Here is a 27,340-nt window from a genome sequence, read left to right as displayed (position 1 = left end):
AGGATTCCGCGTGTGAAATACACGCGTTAGGAGTAGTGTTAGAAGGTTTTGTTTGAACTCTAAATACCGAAGTCAAACAATGCCGTGCGTTAGACATAAACCACGCGTAGCGTTAGCACACCATCTACCGCCAAACTCCAAATCTAGCCGTAAGCTAGTTACAATGTAACTATTAGTTATATTGTAGCTAGCTTAGGGTTTATTTTATAGGTAAGTATTTAGTTTTAAATAGGAATTATTTAGGTAATTATAGTAATTTTCTTTAGATTTATTTAAATTATATTTACGTTAGGGGCTGTTAGACTTAGATTTAGGGGTTAAAACATTTAATATTGTGGTGGCGAGGTTGGGGACTGCAGATTAGGGGTTAGTAAATGTAGGTAGGTGGCGGCGATGTTAGGGATTGCAGATTAGGGGTTAAATTTATTTAACTAGTGTTTGCGAGGCGGGAGTGCGGTGGTTTGGGGGTTAATATGTTTATTTTAGTGGCGGCGATGTCCGGAGCGGCAGATTAGGGGTTACAAATTTTATTTTAGTATTTGCGATGCGGGAGGGCCTCGGTTTAGGGGTTAATAGGTAGTTTATGGGTGTTAGTGTACTTTTTAGCACTTTAGTTATGAGTTTTATGCTGCAGTGTTGTACCATAAAACTCTGAACTACTGACTTTAAAATGCGTTAGGGATCTTGGAGGTAGAGGGTGTACCGCTCACTTTTTGGCCTCCCAGGACAGACTCGTAATACCGGCGCTATGGAAGACCCATAGAAAAAAGACTTAACAAAGTTTACGTAAGTCGCTTTGTTTTAAGGCCAAAGAAGTGTGCCGTACCCCTAAACCTGCAAAACTCGTAATAGCAGCAGGCGTAAAAAAGCAGCGTTAGGACCTCTTAACACTGCTTTTTTACCCTAACGCAAGACTCGTAATCTAGCCGTTACTTTGTTAAGAGGCCCCTTGCATTGGTGGAGAACTATCAAAGATAAATACCCCACCTTGGTGAAATTGGCAAAACCCTATTTATGCATCTCAGGCACCGCAACACCATCTGAGCGCCTCTTCTCTGCTGCAGGCAAAATAGCTTGCAAAAAAGAGAGCCAGCCTCAGCCAGGAGCATGTTGACATTTTTGTATTTCAATGCAAAGTTTTTGAAAGAATGAATAACAGAATGTGATAAACAGTGATTGTCTACCTCTTTCTACTTCTACCTCTTTTCAAACAGTTTGTGGTTTTGTAGGGCATATGAATAGACCGGTCCGGTCGCCAATGGCGACCTAAATTTCTTGCGGGCAAGTAAAATTTTTAAGTTACCAGCCCGAGCGGCGACCTGATATTTTAAGTGGGATATAAGAAGAAATAATAAAAAATGGCAAATTGCCTTTCACATCTGCGCACACACGGGAATGGAGGGAGAAAGGGGAGGTTCTTTCTGTTAAATACATTCAAAGACCTCCCCTTATCTCCATGGCTCTTGGTCTCTTCCTTGTCAGTTGCTACTTCCCACCCCTAAGGTTGTCTGCGCGGGAAGACATCCTGCTAGAGCAGTGAGTGTTTCTTCTCTTTGTGTGTATGAATGAAGTACGGGTTAAAGTGACTATATAGTTATGGTTGCAGCTTGCTCACGTACATTATGCTGAAGTACTCCAGGGTCCTCTGCAGTACTTCAGCGCAATGTATACGAGCAAGCTGCCTACCATAACGATATAGAGCACTGCAGAATTTTTCTGGACGCTATTGATGCTCCAAAAACGGACTTTACCAATTTGTAGAGAACATACCATCTCCATGCACCCAGTGAAATCTGCTAGCACGGCACTGACAGTCGTGCTAGTAGTTGAAAGGCAGCCGGGAAGAAAAGGGGGAAAAGTGTTTTTAACATGCTTGTTATGTCAAAGCGCTATAGGTTGAAGGGTGGCAGTATTAAATATACTTAGTTAATCGTAACCCCACATATACTGAAGTAAAAAAAAAAGCTCAGTTATATCTTTTTTTTCTTTTAGGGGAAAATAAGTCAAGATGGTAGATACAGTATTACAAAGATAGTATCCCTGTTTTTTTCTACCGAGTGATAGAAAAATATTTTATAAAGTTAAAGCCTTTTTATTAATGCTCAAGTCCCAAGTAGTAAGCAGCTTGCAAAGCATTCAAATTGGGACCTCTGTCTGCAATGCATGTGTGATTACAATAACACTATTTATATTGCCTTTTTAAATAAGATATATCCACACTACATGCAGATATGCACGGGCGACTAAAGTTTCTTGCGGGCTGGTAAGCTTTGTGATTTACTCGCCCGATGGGCGAGGGAAGTTTTTGGGTATACATAGGCCCTGTTTTGGTTTGCTTAATTATAAAAAATTGTTCTGCTGCTTAAAAAATTGGACCAACAGTTGTTTAAATGTAAAGTTTTAGTCGGAAGTTAATATTTATAACACTCAGTATGTGTATTTTATTTTATATAGGAATAAAATAATTTAATTTATTTTTTTATCCGATTAGTCTATTAATAGAAAAAATAATCGGCCGATTAATCAATAATGAAAATAATCGTTAGTTGCAGCCCTACTCTGCAGCTGGTATAACAAGTCATTGAAAAAACATTCATATAAAAACAATTTTACAGTGTACTGTCCCTTTAAGATTTCATGAATGAAAGTGTCATTCATTTTTTAACTTCTATCGTTTCACTTTAACTAATAGCGTTAACTTTACATTCACTTTAAGACCCAATGAATACATATGGCATATGTTTTACCTTAATCAAATATTTCATTTCTAAGAATTTTTATGAACAGAATATTCTAAGAGCAGAATCTACATGAGTACCTGTGATAAAGGCATAATACACCTAGTATAGGTTAGAGTTATGTCTTAACTGCTGCAATGACCTCCTTCAATGCAAGTGTAAATGTGTTCTTTATTTTGCTGCAGGCTCCATCTCTGAATAAACTGGATATTATTTTTCATGTAAAATTATGAATGAGTCAATTCGACAATCACTGTTTTTCATTGATAAGCCAGACTTACGTAGGCTTTGTGCAGTGAAAATTGTTCTAAATGGTGGAATTTTAAATCTACAAATTAGAGATACCCAGATAAAACTATGCAGGTAAAGTTCAATTCCATGTTCATCTTTAAAATGGTTCATGAAAAGAAATTAAAAAATAAAACCTAATAGAACAGGTTGTGAAAAGTTTGCGTATAATGAATATATGTACATACAGTATATGATTGTATGCATACTGTTTGTTCTGTGTTAATTTTAACCAAGGAGTTAATTCATAATTTTGTAAATATATTTGGCATTTAGTCTGTTTACATTGTAGTGCTTATCATTATAGTCTGGGCAATACCCATAAAAGTATCTGCCAAAAATCAAAACAACATCCAGCTATCTCAAAACTGTCAGATTCTAATTTTGCATTTGTTAAATTACATCAGTTTTAGTGAAGAACAATAGTTTGACCTTAGTTTTCATTAATTACTTTTGACTTGGACTATGTTGCTGTTAATTTACTTTTTTGGCTTCCCCTATGAGGTGTAAATGGTCAGAATGCCCTTTACAACTAGTATTACCAAATGTAAAACATTTGAAAATACACACATAATCAATACAATAATATGAATCTAAGAATTATGTTGCTTCTTTTTTATTATATAAAAATTACTTAACAAACATGAACATAAAATATTTAAAATCCAGAAATATTAGATATTAAAGTATTGAAGGATTTGCAATTATATAAATAAGTTATTGAAATATATATCTAAAAACTAAACAGAAGTCTGACATAAATGTAAATTAAACTTTCATGATACAGATAGTGCATGTCATTTAAAACAACTTTCCAATTTACTTTTTTTTAATTTTTTTATTTCTTGATGTTTATTGAATTTTCAGAGAGAAAAATGCTGCAAATAAATACAACGGTTGGGTTGAACTCGCAGGTTTAGATATTATAGTTTACAGTTTACATTATATGCTTTGTGCTTGAATCGACTATCCGAGAGTGAAAGGGATAAGTCTGACTGCAAATTCACCTCCAATCGGTGGAAATTCAAGGCTGGTGTGCTCAGCTGTTAGATATATATAAGTCCAGTACAATATTACACATATGATATGCAACAATGTAGGTTACCAACTGAGATATAAACATCTAGACACATCAAAAAGAAAATAAACAAGAGATTTTAAAACTGCAAATCAAAACCAAAGGTAACAAGAAAAGAAAAACTATCAAAAAAGAAACAGAATAATCCAAGGATATATACAGTAGGAAGCTTTATGAGCCTGCTAACGTCTTTTGCAATTGTTCTATTTCAGCATGTGTTTTTATTCTATGGTGTAATTACCTCTGATATTCAGTCTACTCAACAACCAATCTCTAAGTAGCGTGTGAGTATTGCTCCCATAAAAAAAGCATGTCATGGTAGAAAGGCATTTGGTTTATTTTAAAATAGTGGAGTCTCTCCAATAGCAATGTGTTCTTTACTGCTTCTAGCCATTCCGAAAGGGATGGGATATGCACAGATTTCCAATTTATAGAGATTAGGCGCTTAGCCGCTTTGATCATTATCTGAGAAAGGCATCTTCTAATTTTACAGGATATGTCTGTGTTCGCATTGAAAAGAATCCTATCTGGAGTCATGTCTAATTGAAGGCCAATTACTTTACGTATTTGTTTGTGTGTCTCATCCCAAAAGGGACGTAGCCTATTGCACCCCCACAAAATGTGCCACATTGTGGCCTCTTAGTCACACACCCGCCAACATTTGCTATTAGCGTTGGGGAACATGTGTTTTAGCCTGTTTGGTGTTAGATACCATCTAGTAAGGATTTTTGTGTTAGTTTCTAAGGCTGCTGCCGAATGGCAGATTTAGCTGTCATTTTGACCACTTTTTTGGGGAAATCGGTTTATTCATTTCTTTTTCCTATTTTGAAGTATAGCTGTGGATAGAGGGTGAGCAAGATCGAAGAACTCCACTATACATCAGTGAAATCACTTTTTTTGGATGGTCTTGCATGTGACACAAGGTTTCAAATGGTGTTAACTGACACAGCATGTCTGTCGTTTATGTGTATATAGATAATGTCTGATTTGGTGATAGAGAAGCCATGAGTCAAAGTGGGTTAACCCCTTGTCAATTAGTGTCTGCCTCTTGGCCAGGCTACCCTTCTCAACCAACTCATGCACAGGGAGATATTCTGACATGTTTGTGGATTGTTGAATCTGTTTCCAATTTCTCTTGTAAGGTGTATCCAGTCCACGGATCATCCATTACTTGTGGGATATTCTCATTCCCAACAGGAAGTTGCAAGAGGACACCCACAGCAGAGCTGTAATATAGCTCCTCCCCTAACTGTCATAGCCAGTCATTCTCTTGCAACTCTCAACAAGCAAGGACGTTGTAGGAGAGAGTGGTTAAATATAGCTAGTTTATTTTCTTCAATCAAAAGTTTGTTATTTTTAAATAGTACCGGAGTTGTGCTATTTTTCCTCAGGCAGTAAATAGAAGAATCTGCCTGAGGTTTCTATGATCTTAGCAGGTTGTAACTAAGATCCATTGCTGTTCTCACATATGTCTGAGGGGATTACACAGATGAGGTAACTTCAGCGAGAGAATGGCGTGCAGTTTATTCTGCTATCAGGTATGTGCAGTTATAATTTTTTCTAGAGATGGAAAACACTAGAAAATGCTGCTGATACCGGATTAATGTAAGTTAAGCCTGAATACAGTGATTTAATAACGACTGGTATCATGCTTACTCCCAGGGGTAATACCCTTATGATATTGCAATATAAAACGTTTGCTGGCATGTTTAATCGATTTTATATATGCTTTGGTGATAAAACTTTATTGGGGCCTAGTTTTTTCCACATGGCTGGCTTAAATTTTGACTAGAAACAATTTCCACTGTTGTAGAATAAAAGTTACAGTTGGTGCAGTTAAAATTACAAACTGTGACATCCAGCTTCCCTCAAAGGCCCTCTGAATGCTATAGGACATCTCTAAAGGGCCCAAAGGCTTTCCAAAGTCGTTTATTGGGGAAGGTAGGGCCACAGCTTGCTGTGGCAGTTGGTTGTGACTGTTAAAAAACGTCTATTTCGTTTTTTTTTAATCCGTTTTTTGAACTAAGTGGTTAATCATCCATTTGCAAGTGGGTGCAATGCTCTGTTAGCCTATTATACACACTGTAAAAATTTTGTTTGATTTACTGCATTTTTTTCACTGTTTTTCAAATTCTGACAAAATTTGTTTCTCTTAAAGGCACAGTACCGTTTTTTATATTTGCTTGTTAACTTGATTTAAAGTGTTTTCCAAGCTTGCTAGTCTCCTTGCTATTCTGTATAAACATGTCTGACATAGAAGAAACTCCTTGTTTATTATGTTTAAAAGCCATGGTGGAACCCCCTCTTAGAATGTGTACCAAATGTACTGATTTCATTTTATGCAATAAAGATCATTTTCTGTCTTTAAAAAATTTATCACCAGAGGATTCTGACGAGGGGGAAGTTATGCCGACTAACTTTCCCCACGTGTCAGACCCTTTGACTCCCGCTTAAGGGACTCACGCTCAAATGGCGCCATGTACATCTAGGGCGCCCATAGCGTTTACTTTACAAGACATGGCGGCAGTCATGGATAATACACTGTCAGCGGTATTAGCCAGACTACCTGAACTTAGAGGTAAGCGAGATAGCTCTGGGGTGAGACAAAATGCAGAGCATACTGACGCTTTAAGAACCATGTCTGATACTGCCTCACAATATGCAGAAGCAGAGGAAAGAGAGCTTCAGTCAGTGGGTGATGTTAACGACTCAGGAAAGATACCTGATTCTAATATTTCTACATTTAAATTTAAGCTTGAACACCTCTGCGTGTTGCTTAGGGAGGTTTTAGCTGCTCTGAATGACTGTGATACCATTGCAGTGCCAGAGAAATTGTGTAGACTGGATAAATACTTTGCAGTGCCGGTGTGTACTGATGTTTTTCCAAATACCTAAAAGGTTTACAGAAATTATTAATAAGGTATGGGATAGACCAGGCGAGCCGTTCTCTTCTCCTCCTATTTTTAGAAAAATGTTTCCAATAGACGCCACCACACGGGACTTATGGCAGACAGTACCTAAGGTGGAGGGAGCAGTTTCTACTCTAGTAAAGCGTACTACTATCCCTGTCGAGGACAGTTGTGCTTTTTTTTTTTTTTTTTTTTAGATCCAATGGATAAAAAATTAGAGGTTACCTTAAGAGAATATTTATTCAACAAGGTTTTATCCTACAGCCCCTTGCATGCATTGCCCCTGTCACTGCTGCTGCGGCGTACTGGTTTGAGTCTCTGGAAGAGGCTTTACAGGTAGCGACTCCATTGGATGACATACTTGGCAAACTTAGATCACTTAAGCTAGCCAATTCTTTTATTCTGATGCCATTGTTCATTTGACTAAACTAACGGCTAAGAATTCTGGTTTTGCTATCCAGGCGCGCAGAGCGCTATGGCTTAGATCATGGTCAGCTGACGTGACTTCAAAATCTAAGCTACTTAACATTCCCTTCAAGGGGAAGACCCTATTCGGGCCTGGTTGAAGGAGATTATTGCTGATATCACTGGAGGAAAAGGTCATGCCCTTCCTCAGGACAGGTCAAAATCTAGGGCCAAACAGTCTAATTTTCGTGCCTTTCAAAACTTCAAGGCAGGTGCGGCATCAACTTCCTCTAATAATAAACAAGAGGGAACTTTTGCTCAATCCAAGACGGTCTGGGGACCAAACCTGACCTGGAAAAAAGGTAAGTAGGTAAAAAAGCCTGCTGCTGCCTCTAAGACAGCATGAAGGAACGGCCCCCTATCCGGGAACGGATCTAGTAGGGGGCAGACTTTCACTCTTTCTCCAGGTGTGGGCAAGAGATGTTCAGGATCCCTGGGCATTGGAAATTATATCCCAGGGATATCTTCTGGACTTCAAAGCTTCCCCCCCAAAAGGGAGATTTCACCTTTCACAATTATCTGCACACCGGATAAAGAGAGAGGCATTCTTACACTGTGTACGAGACCTCCTAGTTATGGGAGTGATCCATCCAGTTCCAAAGGAGGAACAGGGACAGGGTTTTTACTCAAATCTGTTTGTGGTTCCCAAAAAAGAGGGAACCTTCAGACCAATTTTGGATCTAAAGATCTTAAACAAATTCCTCAAAGTTCTGTTGTTTAAGATGGAAACTATTCGTACCATCCTACCACTGATCCAGGAGGGTCAATATATGACTACAGTGGATCTAAAGGATGCTTATCTTCACATTCCGATACACAAAGATCATCGGTTTCTCAGGTTTGCCTTTCAAGACAGGCATTACCAGTTGTAGCTCTTCCCTTGGGATTAGCTACAGCCCCAAGAATCTTTACAAAGGTTCTAGGGTCGCTTATGGCGGTCCTAAGGCCGCGGGGCATAGCAGTAGCCCCTTATTTAGACGACATCCTGATACAGGCGTCAAACTTCCAAATTGCCAAGTCTCATATGGACGTAGTACTGGCATTTCTGTGGTCGCATGGGTGGAAAGTGAACGAGGAAAAGAGTTCTCTATCCCCACTCACAAGAGTTTCCTTTCTAGGGACTCTGATAGATTCTGTAGGAATGAAAATTCACCTGACGGAGTCCAGGTTATCAAAACTTCTAAATTCCTGCCGGGTTCTTCATTCCATTCCGCGCCCTTCGGTGGTTCAGTGTATGGAAGTAATCGGCTTAATGGTAGCGGCAATGGACATAGTGCCGTTTGCACGCTTACATCTCAGACCGCTGCAACTATGCATGCTCAGTCAGTGGAACGGGGATTACACAGATTTGTCCCCTCAACTGAATCTGGACCAAGAGACCAGGGATTCTCTTCTCTGGTGGCTATCTCGGGTCCATCTGTCCAAAGGTATGACCTTTCGCAGGCCAGATTGGACAATTGATACGACAGATGCCAGCCTTCTAGGTTGGGGTGCAGTCTGGAACTCCCTGAAGGCTCAGGGATCGTGGACTCAGGAGGAGTCTCTCCTTCCATTAAATATTCTGGAACTAAGAGCGATATTCAAGGCTCTTCAGGCTTGGCCTCAGTTAGCAACTCTGAGGTACATCAGATTTCAGTCGGACAACATCACGACTGTAGCTTACATCAACCATCAAGGGGGAACGAGAAGTTCCCTAGAGATGTTAGAAGTTTCAAAAATAATTCGCTGGGCAGAGATTCACTCTTGCCACCTATCAGCTATCCATATCCCAGGTGTAGAGCACTGGGAGGCGGATTTTCTAAGTCATCAGACTTTTCATCCTGGAGAGTGGGAACTCCATCCGGAGGTATTTGCACAACTGATTCATCGTTGGGACAAACCAGAACTGGATCTCATGGCGTCTCGCCAGAACGCCAAGCTTCCGTGTTACGGATCCAGTTCCAGGGATCCCAAGGCGATACTGATAGATGCTCTAGCAGCGCCCTGGTCTTTCAACCTGGCTTATGTGTTTCCACCGTTTCCTCTGCTCCCTCGACTGATTGCCAAGATCAAGCAGGAGAGAGCATCAGTGATTCTGATAGCACCTGCGTGGCCACGCAGGACCTGGTATGCAGATCTAGTGGACATGTCACCCTTTCCACCATGGTCTCTGCCTCTGAAACAGGACCTTCTACTTCAGGGTCCTTTCAACCATCCAAATCTAATTTCTCTGAGGCTGACTGCCTGGAGATTGAACGCTTGATTTTATCAAAGCGTGGCTTCTCCGAGTCAGTTATTGATACCTTAAGACAGGTACGAAAGCCTGTCACCAGGAAAATTTACCATAAGGTATGGCGTAGATATCTTTATTGGTGTGAATCCAAGGGTTACTCATGGAGTAAGGTCAGGATTGCTAGGATATTATCTTTTCTCCAAGAAGGTTTGGAAAAAGGATTGTCAGCTAGTTAAGCGTCTGGCAGATGTTCCAGACGTTCAGGCATTTTGTCAGGCTTTAGTTAGAATCAAGCCTGTGTTTAAACCTGTTGCTCCACCATGGAGCTTAAACTTGGTTCTTAAGGTTCTTCAAGGAGTTCTGTTTGAACCTCTTCATTCCATAGATATCAAGCTTTTATCTTGGAAAGTTCTTTTTTTGGTAGCTATTTCCTCGGCTCGTAGAGTCTCTGAGCTATCTGCCTTACAATGTGATTCTCCTTATCTGATTTTTCATACGGATAAGGTAGTCCTGCGTACCAAACCTGGGTTCTTACCTAAGGTGGTATCTAACAAGAATTTCAATCAAGAGATTGTTGTTCCATCCTTGTGTTACACAATCTGGACGTGGTCCGTGCTTTAAAGTTTTACTTACAAGCTACTAAAGATTTTCGTCAAACATCTGCTTTGTTTGTTGTCTACTCTGGACAGAGGAGAGGTCAAAAGGCTTCTGCAACCTCTTTTTCTTTTTGACTAAGAAGCTTAATCCGCTTAGCCTATGAGACTGCTGGACAGCAGCCTCCTGAAAGGATTACAGCTCATTCCACTAGAGCTGTGGCTTCCACTTGGGCCTTTAAAAATGAGGCTTCTTTTGATCAGATTTGCAAGGCGACGACTTGGTCTTCGCTTCATATTTTTTCAAAGTTTTACAAATTTGCTTCTTCGGAGGCTATATTTGGGAGAAAGGTTTTACGGGCAGTGGTTCCTTCCATTTAAGTTCCTGCCTTGTCCCTCCCTTCATCCGTGTACTTTAGCTTTGGTATTGGTATCCCACAAGTAATGGATGATCCGTGGACTGGATACACCTTACAAGAGAAAACACAATTTTTGCTTACCTGATAAATTTATTTCTCTTGTGGTGTATCCAGTCCACGGCCCGCCCTGTCATTTTAAGGCAGGTAATTTTTAAATTTAAACTACAGTAACCACTTCACCCTATGGTTCCTCCTTTCTCGGCTTGTTTTCGGTCGAATGACTGGCTATGACAGTTAGGGGAGGAGCTATATTACAGCTCTGCTGTGGGTGTCCTCTTGCAACTTCCTGTTGGGAATGAGAATATCCCACAAGTAATTGATGATCCGTGGACTGGATACACCACAAGAGAAATAAATTTATCAGGTAAGCATAAATTGTGTTTCCTTTGAATCTCAAGATGGAGATCCTTATTCAAAAGAAGGGTAGTCAAGGGAGAATACGGCGTAGAGATCAGGGGATATTTGTCTTGTAGGGTGATCCAATCTAGCCAGACTGTCTTGATGCTTGGGAATGGATTGAGTAGGGATCTAGTTAACTGGTGAGGAGACCAGCACAACCTCCCGATATGGGTGGTATGTAACAATTGTGTTTCCAAATGTATATTTCTTTTATAGGAATTCTGACCCTGTCTGCACCATTCTATGACTTTATTTAGTGATATTGCCCATTTATAGGCCTGTAGATTAGGAAACTCCTAGACCCCCCTCCTCCCTTTGTGCATATAGTGTGCTTTTTGCAAGTCTAGGTGGCTTGCGGCACCAGATATATGAGTTTATGATATTCTGAAGTTTGCCTATTTCTACGTCTGCCCCTGGAATTGGGAGTGCCTGTATAACATATAGGGCTTTGGGCAATAATATCATTTTGACTGATGCTATTCTGCTTAACCATGAAATATGTTTGGGCGACCAAGAGGAGGTCAAAGAGTGGAGTTCCCCCTGCAGGCGACCATAATTAAGTTTGCGTAATTTTTCTATATTGGTGGTTATAAAGATTCCCAAGTATTTCAGAGCTGTATCTTGAATTTTAAAGGGAAATATTTGTTTGATCTTGGCGGTATCTGTTTCTGTAAGGTTAATGCGGTAGATCTCAGATTTTAAGCAATTTACTAAGAAGTTTGATACTGCCCCGTAATTTTCTAATTCAGTTTGAACGGCTGGGATAGAGGTTAAGGGGGATATCAAGGTCATCATGACATCATCTGCGAACATTGCTAATTTGTATACCTGGTCTGATATGGTGATTCCCTCTACTTGTGGGATTTGCCTTAATTTTATGGCAAGGGGTTCTAAGGAAAGGACGAACAGAAGTGGGGAGAGTGGGCAGCCCTGCCTAGAACCGTTACGTATTTCAAAGGGCTCTGAGTGAGTGCCATTGACTTTCACTTGCGCAGTGGGATTAGAATATAAAGCCCAAATTTGATCGATAAATTTTGTGGGGAAGCCGTATTTAATAAGAGTAGTTTGAAGGAATGTCCAATCTAATTGATTGAATGCTTTTTCTGCGTCTGTGGAGAGATATATGGAGGGGATTTTAGAGTCTTTAATATAATCTAGGAGATTGATTATTCTGCTTATATTATCTTTGGCCTCTCTGTTCGGGACAAAACCGACCTGGTCACCATGAACCAGGTCAGGTAGGAATTTATTTATTTGTTGGCCAGTATCCTTGCATAAATCTTCGCGTCCACATTAAGCAACGATATGGGCCTGAAATTTGCTGGTTTCTCTCTGGGTTTACCTGGCTTTGGGATGACAGAGATATGCGCCTGAAGCATAGTATCCAGGGAAAAAGTTTGTGTCTGATGTGTAATTGAATAAAGTTAATAAATATGGGGTTAATTGAGTTGCAAATGTTTTGTAATAACGGTTCGAAAAGCCGCCTGGGCCCGGTGCTTTATCAGGTTTTAAGTCTTTAATAGTATTTGTTATTTCAGAACTAGTGATGGGGATTCCAGGCTCCTAGCCTCCTCAGGTTTTAGTTTGGGTAGCAGAATGTCTTTTAGGTATGTCTCACAGAGCAGCTTGTGTCGGGCAAGTGATCTTTTGGGAAAGAAATGATATAACTTATGGTAGAAGGAATGGAAAGATTTACTTATCGACGTTGTGTGTCCTCTATCTGTCCCCCCTGCTCCTGTGTGAGGGCATGTATATATGCTTTTAATCGTTGCTTTTTTAAAGCTCTGGCCAGCATTTTGCCAACCTTGTTTCCTTCTCCATCCAATTTACTTTTATCATCAAATTTGCTTTGTTGTTTTGGTATTCTTAGTTGAAAGATAAACCTAGGTAGGCTCATATGCTAATTTCTAACCCCTTGAAGGCTGCCTCTTATCTGAATGCATTTGGCAGTTTTTCACAGCTAGAGGTTGTTTTTTTCATGTGTGCCATATAGATTACATTGTGCTCACGCCTTGGAGTTACTTATGAGAGGGCACTGATTGGCTTAAATGCAAGTCTGTCAAATAACTGAAATAAGGGGTCAGTCTTCAGAAGCTTGGATACAAGGTAATCACAGAGGTAAAAAATATATTAATATAACTGTGTTGGTTATGCAAAACTGGGGAATGGGTAATAAAGGGATTATCTTTTATTATTATTCTTTATTTATAAAGCGCCGACAGATTCCGCAGCGCTGCCCATGGGTACAAGGATAACAGTACAGTGGAGAAACAATACGATAAGACACAAAATTTTACAGACAAGTACAGGGGGAATTGAGGGCCCTGTTCCCGTGGGAACTTACAATCTAGATGGGTAGGAGGATTGGAAACAGGAGGTGGGGACTGCAGAGGTGAGATCTTTTGTTCTGGAGTAGATTGTCCCTTTAAATAGTTTATTATAGCCTAGATTTTGAGTGGAGCTCTATTGTTAGCGCTCTATTGTTAGCGCAAGGAGCATGTTCTTTACGCTCAAATCGATATTACAAGTGGCGTGCTGTTAAAATACCGCAATTTTTTTTACGGAACTAGCGGCAATTTATCGTTGAGCGTTAATGTGCGCTTGTATTACAAGCTAAAAGTAAATGCGATGGCGTGAACGCAATCGCATTTACCACTCAAACTTTTTATGCAACCTAAACGGTCGCATAAAGAGTTTGTCCCGAGAAAGCAGTTACTCTAAACTACACTATGAACCCCTAAACCGCTACCCCCCACATTGCAAACTACCTCTTTACACTATTAACCCCTAACCCCCCAGCCCCACATCACAAAGTAACATTCTACACTATTAACCACTAAGCCACCCAACCCTCAAAGCAAGCTTAGCTTCTACATTATTAACCCCTAAATCATCACACACTCAACTGCAAAGTAAGCTTCTACACTATTAATCCCCCTCATCGCAAACTAACCCACTAACATCTTTACCCCCTAAATTAATCCAAAATAGACTAACACTACCTTTCCAAAAAAATCTAACTACCTTTAAAAAATAAAAACCTGAGAAAAAAAATAAATTCTAACCTTACCTTTAAAATTTTTTTAAAAATAACAATAAAAAAATATATATATATTTATATATATATATATATATATATATATATATATATATATATATATATATATATATATATATATACATACATACATACATACATACACACACACACACATATATGTATACAAACACACAGTTGTAATCAAAATTATTCAACCCCTATTGCAAATCCGGTTTATTGCCAACAATTTACAGACTTTCAGCTGTTTGCAATGAACAAATAAAAAAAAAAAAGCAATTGAAATAGCTCAACACAACAAATGCTTTAAATGGTTTCGCCAAATTCAACTAAAAATGCAACTTTTAATGAATTCTGCAGTCTCAAAATTATTCAACCTCATTCATGGAAAGCATCTTTAGTACTTAGAGCACCCTTTTGCTGTTATGACCTGCTGCAAACAAGAAACATAGTCAAACAGCTTCTGGCAGCATTCCGGGGGAATCTTAGCCCATTCCTCATGAGCAATGGCCTCCAGTTCAGTAATATTCTTGGGTTTGGTTGCTGCAAGTGCCTTCTTCAAATCCCACCAGAGATTTTGCATGGGATTAATGTCAGGTGACTGTGCTGGCCACTATAGAATCCTCCAGGACTTCTGCAACCAAGTCTTGGTGGAATTTGAGGTATGCTTGGGATCATTGTCCTGTTGGAAGGTAAAATGACACCCAAGCTTCAGCTTCCTCACAGACGGCATGATGTTTTCTTTTAGGATTTTCTGAATCCATCTTGACTTCCACATGCAGTAGGTTTGGAGTGCCAGAGGATGCAAAGCAGCCCCAGAGCATCACCGAGCCGCCACCATACTTAACTGTAGGCAGAGTGTTCTTTTCAGCTTATGCTTAATTCTTCCTCCAGACATACAGCTGAATCGGGCTGAAAAGTTCCAGTTTTGTTTAATCAATCTACAGAACAGAATCCCAAATCTTCTGTGTCTTATTTATAAGATTTTGAGCATATTGGAGTTGACTATGGGTCAGTAGTGGTGTACGTCTTGGAGTTCTGGCATGGAAACCTTCTGCGTTTTTAGTACACGCCTTGCATACTGAAACCTCAGTGCCTGTTGCCACCAATTCTTGCTGCAGGTCTTTTGCAGTCACTCAGGGGTTTTTCTCAGCCTGCCTTTGGCCCGTCCAGGACGTGTAACCATTATTTCTCTTGTTAAGTGTATCCAGTCCACGGATCATCCATTACTTGTGGGATATTCTTCCCAACAGGAAGTTGCAAGAGGATCACCCACAGCAGAGCTGCTATATAGCTCCTCCCCTCACTGCCATATCCAGTCATTCTCTTGCAACTCTCAACTAAGATGGAGGTCGTAAGAGGACTGTGGTGTTTTATACTTAGTTTATTTCTTCAATCAAAAGTTTGTTATTTTTAAATGGTACCGGAGTGTACTGTTTATCTCAGGCAGCATTTAGAAGAAGAATCTGCCTGCGTTTTCTATGATCTTAGCAGAAGTAACTAAGATCCTTTGCTGTTCTCACATATTCTGAGGAGTGAGGTAACTTCAGAGGGGGGATAGCGTGCAGGTTTTCCTGTAATAAGGTATGTGCAGTTAAAATATTTTTTGGGATGGAATTTGCTAGAAAATGCTGCTGATACCGAAGTAATGTAAGTAAAGCCTTAAATGCAGTGATAGCGACTGGTATCAGGCTTATTAATAGAGATACATACTCTTATAAAAGTGTATTTTAAAACGTTTGCTGGCATGTTTAATCGTTTTTTACATATGTTTGGTGATAAAACTTATTGGGGCCTAGGTTTTTCCACATGGCTGGCTTGAATTTTGCCTAGAAACAGTTCCCTGAGGCTTCCCACTGTTGTAATATGAGTGGGAGGGGCCTATTTTGGCGTTTTTTTTGCACAGCAAAAATTACAGACACAGACATCCAGCTTCTTCCTGCATGATCCAGGACTTCTCTGAAGGGCTCAAAAGGCTTCAAAAGTCGTATTGAGGGAGGTAAAAAGCCACAGTAGAGCTGTGGCAGTTGTGACTGTTTAAAAAACGTTTTTGTCATTTGTTATTCCGTTTTTGGTATTAAGGGGTTAATCATCCATTTGCAAGTGGGTGCAATGCTCTGCTAACTTATTACATACACTGTAAAAATTTCGTTAGTGTAACTGCATTTTCTCCAACATAGGTGTGTCCGGTCCACGGCGTCATCCTTACTTGTGGGATATTCTCTTCCCCAACAGGAAATGGCAAAGAGCCCAGCAAAGCTGGTCACATGATCCCTCCTAGGCTCCGCCTACCCCAGTCATTCTCTTTGCCGTTGTACAGGCAACATCTCCACGGAGATGGCTTAGAGTTTTTTAGTGTTTAACTTTTGCTTCTTCTGAGGCTATTTTTGGGAGAAAGGTTTTGCAAGCCGTGGTGCCTTCCATTTAGGTGACCTGATTTGCTCCCTCCCTTCATCCGTGTCCTAAAGCTTTGGTATTGGTTCCCACAAGTAAGGATGACGCCGTGGACCGGACACACCTATGTTGGAGAAAACAGAATTTATGTTTACCTGATAAATTACTTTCTCCAACGGTGTGTCCGGTCCACGGCCCGCCCTGGTTTTTTTAATCAGGTCTGATAATTTATTTTCTTTAACTACAGTCACCACGGTACCATATGGTTTCTCCTATGCAAATATTCCTCCTTAACGTCGGTCGAATGACTGGGGTAGGCGGAGCCTAGGAGGGATCATGTGACCAGCTTTGCTGGGCTCTTTGCCATTTCCTGTTGGGGAAGAGAATATCCCACAAGTAAGGATGACGCCGTGGACCGGACACACCGTTGGAGAAAGTAATTTATCAGGTAAACATAAATTCTGTTTTTTCACTGTTATTTCAAAATTTGGGAAAATTTGTGTTTCTTAAAGGCGCAGTAACGTTTTTTATATTGCTTGTAAACTTGTTTTAAAGTGTTTTCCAAGCTTGCTAGTCTCATTGCTAGTCTGTTTAAACATGTCTGACACAGAGGAACCTACTTGTTCATTATGTTTGAAAGCCATGGTGGAGCCCCATAGGAGAATGTGTACTAAATGTATTGACCCTTATCATTGTTATTCATAGCTTGAAAGAACAATTTAAGGTTTTGAAAATGAACATAATAAACCACCTTAAGTATAAACAAGCCTGATCAAATTCCACCTTTAATTGGAAAGACTCACAACCAATGAACACACTTCAATGAACATTTAAATCTTGTCCCGGGAACTAACCAGTATCTTGAAATAGCCCTATCGGGTGAAACGCGTAGACTTACTTTGTGTTGTTCCCAGCAAAGGACTTTACTCTGTTCTCCAAATCTAGGTACCTAGTTTTACTTTTTAGCCCGCGCGTGTTCCACGCTAAGTGCGGGTCTGTGGATATCCTTTCTCCCCTTGGAATCCTGCAGCATCTGGCGCATAAGAAGTTTGGAGTAAAAAAAGCAGTCTCCAATCACGCTGACCGAGTTCAGCCGACTCAAGAATAAGGAATTTGGAGTAAAAAAAGCAGTCTCCAATCACGCTGACCGGGTTCAGCCGACTCAAGCAAGTAAGAAAGGTTGCTAACACATTGGAAGATATCGCTTACTTATAATAATCTCCAACAGTGTGAGCCAACAAATCGTTATCACAGTTATTTGGATAAGTGTGAGTACAAAGGAAACCTGATTTTAAGGTGTTTAACATGATCGCTTAACAACTTATGAACAACCTAACTGAACTTATTTCACGCTGACATCTGATGAACTGTAGCACTTTTTGATCAGCCAACACAAAGAACTCTGTTACATAGATTGTGACTAATTCATTCAAAGATCGACATTAACATTGTACCATTTTCGCTGAAATCTTATTACAACGCTCTTTTAAAACATTTTTTTAAGGAATTTCATTTACATATTTTAAGGTGGTAATCCAGTTTTTTAGGGAGACGTCCCATCTATCACATTATACATATATTTTTATGTTTATTGTTGTAATTAACTGTATTTTATTCTGAAGTAAAGGTATTAACTTTAATATCGTTGTATCTCCTGTTATTTGACTAAATGTGGTGGGAACTTAGCTTTTAGCGCCCTCATTTCTTCTGTTAAGTGTGATCAGTCCACGGGTCATCATTACTTCTGGGATATTACTCCTCCCCAACAGGAAGTGCAAGAGGATTCACCCAGCAGAGCTGCATATAGCTCCTCCCCTCTACGTCACTCCCAGTCATTCTCTTGCACCCAACGACTAGATAGGATGTGTGAGAGGACTATGGTGATTATACTTAGTTTTATATCTTCAATCAAAAGTTTGTTATTTTAAAATAGCACCGGAGTGTGTTATTACCTCTCTGGCAGAGTTTGAAGAAGAATCTACCAGAGTTTTGCTATGATTTTAGCCGGAGTAGTTAAGATCATATTGCTGTTCTCGGCCATCTGAGGAGTGAGGTAAACTTCAGATCAGGGGACAGCGGGCAGATGAATCTGCATAGAGGTATGTAGCAGTTTTTATTTTCTGACAATGGAATTGATGAGAAAATCCTGCCATACCGATATAATGTCATGTATGTATACTTTACACTTCAGTATTCTGGGGAATGGTACTTCACTAGAATTACACTGTAAGAAATACATAAAGCTGTTTAATAACTAGAGATTCTGTTTAACGTTTTTGCTGGAATGTAAAATCGTTTTCATTTGCTGAGGTACTGTGTGAATAAATGTTTGGGCACTATTTTTCCACTTGGCAGTTGCTTAATCTGTTTTTCTGACAGTTTCTGTTCTCCCTCACTGCTGTGTGTGAGGGGGAGGGGCCGTTTTTTGGCGCTTTTACTGCATCAAATATTTCAGTCAGCAACTCATTGTATTCCCTGCATGATCCGGTTCATCTCTACAGAGCTCAGGGGTCTTCAAAACTTATTTTGAGGGAGGTAATTTCTCTCAGCAGAGCTGTGAGAATTATAGTTTGACTGAGATAAAAAACGTTTATTCTGTAATTTGTTTCCTGCTTTCAGAATTTGTTATCTTTGCTAATGGGATTAAACCTTTGCTAAAGTTGTGTTGTTTACAAGGATTGAGGCTATAACTGTTTCAATTTATTAATTTTCAACTGTCATAGATCTTCTGTGCTTCTTAAAGGCACAGTACGTTTTAATATTATTCTAATTGAATTGTATTTCCAAGTTGCAAGTTTATTTGCTAGTGTGTTAAACATGTCTGATTCAGAGGATGATACCTGTGTCATTTGTTGCAATGCCAAAGTGGAGCCCAATAGAAATTTATGTACTAACTGTATTGATGCTACTTTAAATAAAAGTCAATCTGTACAAATTGAACAAATTTCACCAAACAACGAACCGCGGGGAATCTCGGTAGCTCCATACCTAGACGACATTCTGATACAAGCTTCAAGCTTTCAAACTGCCAAGTCTCATACAGAGTTAGTGCTGGCATTTCTAAGGTCACATGGATGGAAGGTGAACGAAAAGAAAAGTTCACTCGTTCCACTCACAAGAGTTCCCTTCCTGGGGACTCTTATAGATTCTGTAGAAATGAAGATTTACCTGACAGAGGACAGGCTAACAAGACTTCAAAGTGCTTGCCGCACCCTTCATTCCATTCAACACCCGTCAGTGGCTCAATGCATGGAGGTAATCGGCTTAATGGTAGCGGCAATGGACATAGTACCCTTTGCACGCTTACACCTCAGACCACTGCAACTGTGCATGCTAAGTCAGTGGAATGGGGATTACTCAGACTTATCCCCTTCTCTGAATCTGGATCAAGAGACCAGAAATTCTCTTCTATGGTGGCTTTCTCGGCCACATCTGTCCAGGGGGATGCCATTCAGCAGACCAGACTGGACAATTGTAACAACAGACGCCAGCCTTCTAGGTTGGGGTGCCGTCTGGAATTCTCTGAAGGCTCAGGGACAATGGAGTCAGGAGGAGAGTCTCCTGCCAATAAACATTCTGGAATTGAGAGCAGTTCTCAATGCCCTCCTGGCTTGGCCCCAGTTGACAACTCGGGGGTTCATCAGGTTTCAGTCGGACAACATCACGACTGTAGCTTACATCAACCATCAGGGAGGGACAAGAAGCTCCCTAGCTATGATGGAAGTATCAAAGATAATTTGCTGGGCAGAGTCTCACTCTTGCCACCTGTCAGCAATCCACATCCCGGGAGTGGAGAACTGGGAGGCGGATTTCTTAAGTCGTCAGACTTTTCATCCGGGGGAGTGGGAACTTCATCCGGAGGTCTTTGCCCAAATACTTTGACGTTGGGGCAAACCAGAGATAGATCTCATGGCGTCTCGACAGAACGCCAAGCTTCCTCGTTACGGGTCCAGATCCAGGGATCCAGGAGCAGTCCTGATAGATGCTCTGACAGCACCTTGGGACTTCAGGATGGCTTACGTGTTTCCACCCTTCCCGTTGCTTCCTCGATTGATTGCCAGAATCAAACAAGAGAGAGCATCAGTGATTCTAATAGCACCTGCGTGGCCACGCAGGACTTGGTATGCAGACCTGGTGGACATGTCATCCTGTCCACCTTGGTCTCTACCTCTGAAACAGGACCTTCTGATACAGGGTCCCTTCAAACATCAAAATCTAACTTCTCTGAAGCTGACTGCTTGGAAATTGAACGCTTGATTTTATCAAGACGTGGATTTTCTGAGTCAGTTATTGATACCTTAATACAGGCTAGGAAACCTGTTACCAGAAAGATTTACCATAAGATATGGCGTAAATACCTATATTGGTGTGAATCCAAAGGTTACTCTTGGAGTAAGGTTAGGATTCCTAGGATATTGTCTTTTCTACAAGAAGGTTTAGAAAAGGGTTTATCTGCTAGTTCATTAAAGGGACAGATCTCAGCTCTGTCCATTCTGTTACACAAACGTCTGTCAGAAGTTCCTGACGTCCAGGCTTTTTGTCAGGCTTTGGCCAGAATTAAGCCTGTGTTTAAAACTGTTGCTCCACCATGGAGTTTAAACCTTGTTCTTAATGTTTTACAGGGCGTTCCGTTTGAACCCCTTCATTCCATTGATATAAAGTTGTTATCTTGGAAAGTTCTATTTTTAATGGCTATTTCCTCGGCTCGAAGAGTCTCTGAATTATCAGCCTTACATTGTGATTCTCCTTATTTGATTTTTCATTCGGATAAGGTAGTCCTGCGTACTAAACCTGGGTTCTTACCTAAGGTAGTTACTAACAGGAATATCAATCAAGAGATTGTTGTTCCTTCTTTATGCCCAAATCCTTCTTCAAAGAAGGAACGTCTACTGCACAACCTGGATGTAGTCCGTGCTCTAAAATTTTACTTACAGGCAACTAAGGAATTTCGACAAACGTCTTCTCTGTTTGTCATTTACTCTGGGCAGAGGAGAGGTCAAAAAGCTTCCGCTACCTCTCTTTCTTTTTGGCTTCGTAGCATAATTCGTTTAGCTTATGAGACTGCTGGACAGCAGCCTCCTGAAAGAATTACAGCTCATTCTACTAGAGCTGTGGCTTCCACTTGGGCCTTCAAGAATGAGGCCTCTGTTGAACAGATTTGCAAGGCTGCAACTTGGTCTTCGCTTCATACTTTTTCCAAATTTTACAAATTTGACACTTTTGCTTCATCGGAGGCTATTTTTGGGAGAAAGGTTCTTCAGGCAGTGGTTCCTTCTGTATAAAGAGCCTGCCTATCCCTCCCGTCATCCGTGTACTTTTGCTTTGGTATTGGTATCCCAGAAGTAATGATGACCCGTGGACTGATCACACTTAACAGAAGAAAACATAATTTATGCTTACCTGATAAATTCCTTTCTTCTGTAGTGTGATCAGTCCACGGCCCGCCCTGTTTTTAAGGCAGGTAAATATTTTTTAATTTATACTCCAGTCACCACTTCACCCTTGGCTTTTCCTTTCTCGTTGGTCCTTGGTCGAATGACTGGGAGTGACGTAGAGGGGAGGAGCTATATGCAGCTCTGCTGGGTGAATCCTCTTGCACTTCCTGTTGGGGAGGAGTAATATCCCAGAAGTAATGATGACCCGTGGACTGATCACACTACAGAAGAAAGGAATTTATCAGGTAAGCATAAATTATGTTTTTCCTAACATTTTGTTCCTATCGTGACAGTCCTGGGGTGACTGTTTTAGAGTGGCTTAGTTCTCTTTTAGTAATTAGCGCTATACTTCTGTGTTTACCTTGTTCTTATTTCCCCTTTGTATAGCAGCTTTTTGCACATATTTATAGTCATTTAATTTATTTATTTATTTATATATTGAGGTATCTCACAGCACACCTGTTTTCTAGCACTTTTTACATATAATTTTTCACTATGGACTCTGAACTTTTTTCATTCAGAGATAATTTATTAACTGAATTAAGTAATACACATATCACTGATGAACACCCACAAGGCAATTTTTTAGACTTTCACCAACTAGTTAATGAACTAGATAAATTAATGGTGAAAGAAATCAAACAAAAAATGGAATTAGTCTTTTTAGAAAAATACACTAATTTAAATTTAATTCCTAGAGGCTTGAAATTTAAGAAAGCCTGCACATTCACTTTAAAACAAACACACCAAAAAGAATGGGATTTGGCACTAAAAGAAACTTCACTAAAACTGATTGAAATTATAAAAAAATCACGTAATGAAACTTTAGAAGAAATTAATACTAAAATCACAGATTTAAAAAACCAATTAGAAAACAAGAGGGAACATCCCAACTTTAAAGAAAGGCAGAATATTTTAGTAAACAAATTGATAGAACTAAAACATGGCCTACTAGATACCAAATGGAAAAAATTAGAAAGAGATAGGAATGATCTATTGGAACAAACCAAAGAATTGAAAGATAAAATTGAGAATGCTAACAAAGAAACAATACAATCAGATGATTGGGATAAACATAAACATATTAATAGACAACATTCTAGAGGTCATATACCACCTAATACACCAAAAAAGAGAAATTTTGAGATATATGGGAATAGAAACATCCAAAGTGGTCAGCATGAGAATGCCTATGGTATACAATACCCTGAGCAATATCAATCTAATACCAACTGGAGAGATCGTTCTAATTATGGGACACATAGATATAAGGTTCCTTTTCAACAATACCGTCACAATCCTAATTATCATAATAGAACATACCAAGAAAACTCTGAAAATTATTATGGTAATGGAATGCCCCTAAATTCTAGGGATACATATAGGAATGGGTATAGATCTCAATATTATGAGAATAGAAATCACAATAATCACAATTATTGGCAAAATACAAGACAATCAAGAAATTCATATTACGACCCAAATGATGAATATTATGACAATAGGAGAAATAGATCTAGGATGGACAGTTGGCATCTAGAAACCAACAATAGATTTGCAACCTTAGATAATGAATGTGAGATCGGGATGATCAATAATGAGAAAGATTTTTTAGGCAACAGCCCTCCCAGGGAGGGCACTTCAAAGAACCTTGCAGCTCTAGAAAAAAGAGAAAACTTACACCCCATCAAATCTAAGAAAAAGACAATTAGAGGACAAAGAGGAGGAAAGAATAGAAGGAGAGGCAAAGAGAGTGAGATAACTACTGGTAACAAGGGTATTTTCAACTTGAGCAATAAAGAATTGAATAATGATGAAAAAAGGATATTATCATTAGGTTTATCATTTGCGCCAACTACTACTCTGAACAAATTCAATACCCATATTCATGTAAAACAATTCATCAGAAAGTTAACACTGAAACGCTATTTTTTGAGGAATCCCATAGAAAGACAGGTAAATCCATCAAAATTCCCTAAAATTATAACAGATAATGACGATAAGAGAACTCATACTAACCTTAGACCCATATCCAAATTCTACCCTTCATAGGATCCAACATAGAAACCTTTGAAAAGATGGTCCTACAAGATTTAAAAGAATTCAACCCTAAAAAATCGAGGCCCAATTTTAATTTATCAAAAAAAGATAAAGAAATTGTAGACAAACTACAAAAAGATAAAGATGTAATTATAAAGCCAGCAGACAAGGGTGGGGGGGGGTTGTAATTATGAATAAAACTAATTATATAACAGAAGCAAACAGAATATTGAGTGATCCCAAAACATATAAAATGTTAGAATTAAACCCGATCAACAAGATTAAAAAAAGTTTACTTTGCATTTTGGAGAGGGAAAGGATGGGGGTACCATTAATGATAATGAATTCAATTATCTGTATCCTGAATTCCCAAGAACCCCCATCTTTTACTTCCTCCCAAAAATTCATAAGGATCTTGCAAACCCTCCGGGGAGACCCATCATATCTGGAATAGGTTCTATAACATCTAACCTTTCCAGATATGTGGACATTTTTCTTCAGAAATACATCAAAAACCTTAACACTTATTTATTTTGAAATAATTTTTATTAAAGGTTACCATAACAATACAGATAAAATGTCAGCAATAACCAAAGTATTAAACAGGTTATATCTTAACATGGGAAATTAACCGACATTATTCAACATTTTGATGCAGAGGTTACCTTCTTAAATTTTCAAGTTTAAATGCTCAGAGAAATATTAATAAAGACAAAGAAAGGACAAGAGAGTCCACAGGTAAAAAGGAAAGAGAGAAGAAAGAGAGAGAGAAAGGTTCTGGGGAGCACCCACAGGGTCTGTTTAATCTTTGAATCACATCTTAGTTTTCCTGGTTTCTAACGCTCCGTCTAGACCGCATTCTAACTATGTCTTCCCACACAATCCAGTCCTCCCAAATCTTCAAAAACTCATTTCTATTATCTAGCAGTGATGATGCAATGTTTGCCATCTGATAGTAAAATTTAATTTTATTGAGTATAACATTATAATGGGGTATAGAAGTTTTCCAGAATTTTGCTATAATCGTTCTAACTGCCGTGCATATGATACCTACAAGTTTTAAGGAGTGTTTTGACAACCCTAATATAGGGAAGTGTAGAAGGGCTTGTTCCATAGTAAGTGTAATTTGTTTGTTGAATATTTCACTCAGTAACTTAGAGGTAGATGTCCATACTAAAGCGCTCTTTGGACAGTCCCACCACATGTGGACATAGGTGCCCTGACAACCTCGATAGCATAGATTAGTATCATTAGTAACTGTGCTTGTACCATAATATTTGACTCTACTCGGGTGTAAGTACCATCTGTATAATACCTTAATGTAATTTTCTTTCAGGTTTGCACTAATGGAACAAGCTAAGCCGTTTTGGATTACCCGGGTCCATTCTTTAATATCTATAGAGAGGTTGATTTCAGTCTCCCACTTTTTGATAAAGTTCAATTTGACTGGTGATCTATTTGTGCATAAAAGTCTATATATGCTAGAAATTGCTCCTTTGACTCTCGTTTCGTGAATACATAGTTTCTCAAATAGTGTGGTGGGGTGTATATTTCCAGGTCTACATACTTCTTCTACTCTAGACTTGAGTTGGATATATTGAAACCAAGATTGTGGTGTGGTGGACATGATATTGAGATATTGTGTGAATGAGAGAGTTTCTGTGCCTTGCAGTGCATCTGCTATCCTATATAGGCCTTTATTGGCCCAGATGTCAGTTGTTTGACTTCTATATTTATTTGAATATATCGCCAAGGGTGTCAGAGGTGAGTTTTCAGGGATCAAGTGAAATTTTGTTTGATTGTTATCCCAAATGCCTAAGGTATGTGATAGCGATACGTATTTCATCCAAGAGCTAGGTCTGTCTTTTTTAAGTGTCCAGAACATCTGGCATATTGGGTTAAGGTTTAACATTTCGCTTTCTAGGTGGACCCATGCTAAGTTTGTTTTAGGGTTAATTAGTTGTGTGGTTTGTGCCAATCTGGCTGCATTATAATAAGCCCGGAGGTCAGGCACTCCCAACCCCCCTTCCTCTTTATGCTTTAGGAGAGTGTGTCTATTTATTCGAGCCTTTTTGTTAGACCATATAAAGTCCAACACTTGTTTCTGCAATTCCTTAATGTCTCTTAAGTGTACATTGATGGGGAGTGATCTAAACAAATATAGGAGTCTTGGGAGGATTACCATTTTACTAACTACTATTTTTCCATAGAATGAGATCTTATAAGAGCTCCAGGTTTTCATTTCTTTTAGTAGGGACTTGTAGATGGGGGTGTAATTAAGTTTGTACAAATCTCTTAGACTATATGGGATAAAGACTCCAAGATATTTGATAGCTTGGGTGGCCCACTTGAAGTTAAAACAGAATTTATGTTTACCTGATAAATTACTTTCTCCAACGGTGTGTCCGGTCCACGGTGTCATCCTTACTTGTGGGATATTCTCTTCCCCAACAGGAAATGGCAAAGAGCCCAGCAAAGCTGGTCACATGATCCCTCCTAGGCTCCGCCTTCCCCAGTCATTCGACCGACGTAAAGGAGGAATATTTGCATAGGAGAAATCATATGATACCGTGGTGACTGTAGTTAAAGAAAATAAATTATCAGACCTGATTAAAAAACCAGGGCGGGCCGTGGACCGGACACACCGTTGGAGAAAGTAATTTATCAGGTAAACATAAATTCTGTTTTCTCCAACATAGGTGTGTCCGGTCCACGGCGTCATCCTTACTTGTGGGAACCAATACCAAAGCTTTAGGACACGGATGAAGGGAGGGAGCAAATCAGGTCACCTAGATGGAAGGCACCACGGCTTGCAAAACCTTTCTCCCAAAAATAGCCTCAGAAGAAGCAAAAGTATCAAATTTGTAAAATTTAGTAAAAGTGTGCAGTGAAGACCAAGTCGCTGCCTTACATATCTGATCAACAGAAGCCTCGTTCTTGAAGGCCCATGTGGAAGCCACAGCCCTAGTGGAATGAGCTGTGATTCTTTCAGGAGGCTGCCGTCCGGCAGTCTCGTAAGCCAATCTGATGATGCTTTTAATCCAAAAAGAGAGAGAGGTAGAAGTTGCTTTTTGACCTCTCCTTTTACCAGAATAAACAACAAACAAGGAAGATGTTTGTCTAAAATCCTTTGTAGCATCTAAATAGAATTTTAGAGCACGAACTACATCCAAATTGTGCAACAAACGTTCCTTCTTTGAAACTGGATTCGGACACAAAGAAGGCACGACAATCTCCTGGTTAATGTTTTTGTTAGAAACAACTTTCGGAAGAAAACCAGGTTTAGTACGCAAAACCACCTTATCTGCATGG

The sequence above is a fragment of the Bombina bombina genome, chromosome 5 (assembly GCF_027579735.1).
Source record: "Bombina bombina isolate aBomBom1 chromosome 5, aBomBom1.pri, whole genome shotgun sequence".
Lineage (NCBI taxonomy): Eukaryota > Metazoa > Chordata > Amphibia > Anura > Bombinatoridae > Bombina > Bombina bombina.
The sequence above is the reverse complement of the archived record's forward strand: the minus strand, read 5'-3'. Positions refer to the sequence as shown.